Consider the following 6,000-nt stretch of genomic DNA (forward strand, 5'->3'; position numbering starts at 1 on the left):
CCAGTTCTTCTTTTTTTGGATGTAGTCTGGTAGCAAGACTTTTGGAAACATACTTCAAAAGCTTTGAAATCAAAGTTTTACTGGGAAGTGGGGATGGCTTATGAAAGAACAAGAAGAGGATGAAGGATTTATAGCTCAGCTTCTCTACATAACCTCACAAAAGAATATCAAGGAGATTTTTTTTCTATCAAAGAGAATAGATGGATTCAATCCTAATAAAGCTTTAGAAATATTTCTGGGTACATATATATGAAAGTGGCACATGGTAATCATCCACCAATGCAGGGTCTAAAAACGTTTTATATATGAATTTTTAGAAAAATGAAAATTTTCAGGAAAGTGGAAAAACAAAGACTGGTAAACAAATTTTCCATACCTGGAGAGAAATCTGTCTTTTAAAATAACACATCTGAAGATGGATTATTAAAACTCTAACTAGATTTTAAATTATAACACATGCCAAGCTTTTATCATCTGGGGACACCAAGAATAAAGTTGTTAAAATCTGTTTTAATTTTATAACACTCATCATCAATTGACCCAGGAACATGGGGCATGTATTCTTCAGAGAACATGGCAGTCATATATATCCTCACTTAGGGAATTGGCTTGTTAGAATTCCACTTGTTTTAATCAGCTTTTGCGATGCTGTGACAAAATACCTGTCAAAAACAACTTAGAGGTGGTGGTGGGTTGTTGTTTGAAGTTTATAGTTTCAGAGGTTTAAGTTCATTGATGAATGACTCCATTGCTCTAGGTCCAAGATGAGCACATGATGGGAAAATAGCCCATTGGAGGAAAGCTGCTAAATTCATTGCTGGATCAGACAGCAGAAAGTGAGAACAATTGAGAGAGAGAGAGAGAGAGAGAGAGAGAGAGAGAGAGAGAGAGAGAGAGAGAGAGAGAAGAAAGGGGTGCAGGAAGAAGAACCCTTTTGGGGCACATGCCTGATGACCCATTTCCTCCAGTCATGTCCCACCAGCCTACAGTTACCATCCATTAAATTCATTAAACAAGAATGTTATGCTACAATTCATAATGTACTATTTGGACCTGTGAATATCCCTGCATTAATGGAAACTGTTGGGGAATACCTCATATCCAAATCATAACACCCCTTCTTCAAACTCTGAAATTCCACATTATTTGTATTTACATTATAATGGTAGATTAGTTGTAAATATCAAAGTAAAAAAGCTGAGATTGGGGGTTGAATAATGGTTAAATTGTGCATTTAGGAAAGTCTATTCAAATATAAAATGAAAATATTATAATTTCTGTGTCTGATAATAGCTTTAAGAGATTGAAAGATAGACAAAGGAATAAAAGGAAAGGACAAGGAAAAAAGATTAGAGTGCTAAAATCAAGGAATTGTTCTAGAAACTGAAGATTTTTAGAGTTTATCTAAATAATGAAAAATAGAACTGAAAAATCTTTTGAAAAGACTGATAACTAAACTAAGCATATTTTCCATTTTTGGACAATCTTTGCATTTTTTAATAATGTGTAAGAAACAGGGATGTAACTCAGCAGTAGAGTACTTGCTGAACATGTGCACAGCCCTGGGTTCAATTCCCAGAACCAACAAAAAAGAAAAAAAAAATAAGAATATGTAGCTTTAATGCAAAATGTTCAAAGGAATCATAAGGATAACACAGTTAAGATTAAAAAGAAAGAAAATTGTATCAAATATTAAATAGAAAAAATAAAGAATGTATGTAGAGAAATATATATAAAATAGGATTTTTAAAAAAATATTTATTTTTTAGTTTTAGGTGGACACAATATCTTTATTTTTATGTGGTGTTGAGGATTGAACCCAGGGCTCCGTGCATGCCAGGCAAGCACACTACCACTTAAGCCACATCCCCAGCTCCAAAAATAGGGTTTTAACTGAGGTTTTAACTTTACCACTGAGCCACATCTCTAGCCCCTTTTATTTTTTATTTAGAGACAAGTTCTCACTAAGTTGCTTAAGGCATCCTAATTTGCTGAAGTTGGCCTCAACTTTGTGATTCTCTTGCCTCAGCCTCCAAGCCTCTGGGATTGCAGGTGTGAACCATTGAGTCCAGCTATATCATTATTTTTTATTGACCCTAATGGAGATCAGCAGCATAATAAACCAAGAAAAATAAACAACCGGCATATTGTTCATAACTGAGGGACTAAAACTAGAACACAATTATTATAACCATGTATACCTGAGTATTCATAGAAAATACTATGAAGAATCTAAAAATAACACCTGAATTTAATCAGAAATTATAGTACAGTTGCACAAAACAGGGCCAATTGAAAAACAGAAGTATTCCTATATTTTAAAAATGAAAAATTGGAAATTGAAATAAAAATACTATTTATAATTATTTCCAAAAATAAAATATTTATTAAATTAGCTAAAAATACATACATGGAAAATAAACATAAAGTTATAAAATTTCTAAATGGAAACTTAAGAGAACATCTGAATGACATTGATATTTGCTAAGTCATTTTATACATAATAACAAATGCAAAATCCTTTAGAAAAAAGAGATAATAACATTGTCAAAATTGAGTTTGAAGGGTCTGAGAAAAAATAAGTATAAAAAGATAAACCATATACTAAGAGAAAATATTTGCAAATCACATATATGATGACACCAGTCCATGATAAGGAGCTTTCAAACTTCAAAGAATTTAGAAAAAAAATCCAACAATTATTTGGACAAAATCATATACATATATATCACCAAAGCTGAGAAATAAACATTAAAAATGCCTGACACTATTGGTCAGTAGGGAAATGCAAATTAAAACCATGAAATATGACCGAAAACTTTTTACAATGACTAAAATGAAATTCCTAAAACGAGGGAATTGTGAGGATGACATCAACTGGAATTCTCCTAAGTTAGCGAAAGAAATGCAACATTGAAGAGATACTCTGGATAACAGATTACTTGTGGCTTAAAAACTTTTAAAAAAATGTAATCTGACAATTTTATTTACCCAATGAAGTGAAAACATACATTCACCTAAATCCTGTCCATACATGTATATAGCAGTTTTATTCACATTGCAAAACCTGAGAAAAATAAAAACTAATAATTACTCCTTCCATAGGTGAATGAATGAATTCTGGTTCATAAATATAATGTTACAGTTTAGAACTAAAATTGAATGAAATATTAATTCACACAATCAATGAATTTTACATAAATTTTGATAAATTAAAAATGCTAGAGATGATATGTTCCTGCTTGTGTGACATTAATAAAAAGATAAACTCTAGGGAAAGAAAAAGATGATTTGTTACTTGAGCATGGTCGTATGGAGTGGCAGGGTAGGTGATTCCCAGGAGGAACCCAGAAGAATTTTAGTGATTGAACAGATTGAAATTTGATACTATGGTATCAGATAGATTCATCTTTGCATTTTTCAAAACCCACAGAATTGTACACTATAATGGGTGAATTCCACCGTACACATGTTTTTTAAAATCAGTCCTGTTGGGGGCCCACAGATGTAATTCATACTGTAATGAACCCAGGTGACTATATTAGCAACTTGTGACATAGGTAAAGTAAGGGAGGAAAGGAAAGCAGTTAAAAGTAATTGGAAATCAGTATTTTGGAAAATTTAAGGCTAAAAATTGCAGGAACTGTACATAAATCTTGTACTGAGGTTGTGAGATTTATACCTTGTAAGAGTATGGGTTAGTAATTTTGAAATTACTTGGTATGTATGCTAGGGTTGAATAAGTAAATAAATTGTAAATAATGAAAAATACATTTCTCATGATAGATAAAAACAGTTCAGAAAAGGGGATGCAAGAATGAGCTGTGAGATGTTGATGTGGAATCAGATATTTCAGCATAAATTCAAATTTTAATATATATGCAGGTAGATAAGAAAATAAATATAGAAATGGCTGCACTCCTAACTCTCTTTCTTGCAAAAGACTAGAAGCAGTGACATTTCTGTAGCAATGTGCTCTCCTAGGGACTAGATTCTGGTTACTATATACCATTCTCCCACCAAGGATGCTTTAGAAAAATATCTGATTCCAGGACTAAACCTAAGAAAATACAGAATTGATTGGGAACAACTTATTGTATCAGAAAGTAACATAGTTCTTAAAGAACGTGGGGTAGTGGGGGAGAACATGTAAATGTTACGTAGGAGACACTGAGGGTTCTGTTACCAAAAGTAGAACTATTTGGTGCAATAAAATGATAGTAGTATAAATGGTGGTTAATTAGATAGTATTGGACACTGATGTAAGAAATCCATTGAGTAAATAAAATGAGAAGAAAATTCTTAGAGGAAAATTCCATTAAATAGGTGGAGAAAAAATGAAGAAAATATGCAGTCACCCTCAGAACCCCAAGACCCACTGATGATTGCTAAAATTATTGGATGAAATTTCCCAAAATACAAACTATTTACACAACTTCAAAGTATCTCTCCTGAAATAATTACTGTTTTGGTTTTAATATATTTCCACAAATTTTTTAATAACACTCCTCCCTCCAGGGAGGCTGAACTCACTTCCCCTCTGGTTGAGTATGGACTGAATGATAGAGAATTAAAATATACTTACGATGAAGAAAACTAGCAGAGACCACTGCAACCAAGTGATCAAGGTTAAAATCACCAACATTAAATCAGACTTAATATCATGTGCCCTCTGATATGATGTGAGGGGAAGGAATGTAACTTCTGTAATATTAGGTGTCAATCTGTTTAAACTTCGTGTAATTATGAGAATAATCAAACATATACTGAAGATGGTGGGTCAGAGGGAGGCAACATTGTGTGTCACTCCATGATACAGATCTCACCTAGTCAAAATACTGCATCTCTGAGAGTGTTAGAGGACCCCTATCCAGCTGCTTTCCCCAGAAATCACCAGCAATGTGACCCCATGCAGGGCTGTGAGCCTCAGCATTTGAGCAGGACTCTGGACTCCTGACTCCCAACACCCAAAGCCCAAGTTCTAGCAAACACAGGGGTTGCAAATGTCTTAGAAGAATCACCTATTAGCATCTCTGCAGAACTCCCAGACTCTGCTCTCACCCAGGTCACTCACCGGTACCTACCCTTGGCACAACGCCATCATCTGGCTTCCCCTACCTCACCAGGCTTGTTGGGCCTGCTGAAACAATCCATGGCACTTACAGTTTAGTAAAGTATTCATGCAACATCACCAAACACAATCAGTCTTACTTTGTCTTTTCAGATATCCAAAAACAGATAATGTTTTTTCCTGCTGCCTTTTATAGGAATTCATAAAGATCTGGCCCCTTTGTATATACATGCACACTTATTATTCTCTTTATCAGAATAAAAAAATACCTAATGGACTAATTTTAAGAATCAAAATGAAGAACATAAAGGATTTATGAGAAAATACAAGGGTCTAAATTTAAGAATCTGTTTGCAAAAGCAAACTATTTGATATTGCTTTCTCATGTAGTATGGACTGAGTTGATGAGTACCTGACAAACAAAGAAGCACTGGGTAATATTACTGATGCTTTCTGACTTCCAGCTTGCACAGGAAAAATGGAGGTAATTACCAATAAACATAGAAAAAATGCTTTACAGGGCTATTTCAAAATGGGTGATTCTTTTCCCCATGTAGAGTTGGAGATAAATTTCTTCTGAAGTGAGCCCTTGGCTAGGATTTCGCTTTACCAGGGCAAATTCAGATCATCTGAGAAAATCATTGATCCAATGCTCTCCTAGCATTCATTTAGAAACCTAGGCAATGTGTTGACACTGTTAGGAGAAGGAGAAGGAGAAAGAGAAGGAGAAGAGGAGGAGATAGAGGAAGAGGAAAAAGAAGAAGTACTGTTAGGAGAAGGAGAAGGAGAAAGAGAAGGAGAAGAAGAGGAGGAGATAGAGGAAGAGGAAAAGAAGAAGTAGCACTAGAGGAGAAGAAGGAGAAAAATGTCTCAGGAGCTAAATGTATAAGGCAGTTTGCAATCTTTCCAAGGTAAAATAATGTACATTA

Source organism: Spermophilus citellus, assembly GCF_964194105.1.
Source record: "Spermophilus citellus genome assembly, chromosome: 7".
NCBI lineage: Eukaryota > Metazoa > Chordata > Mammalia > Rodentia > Sciuridae > Spermophilus > Spermophilus citellus.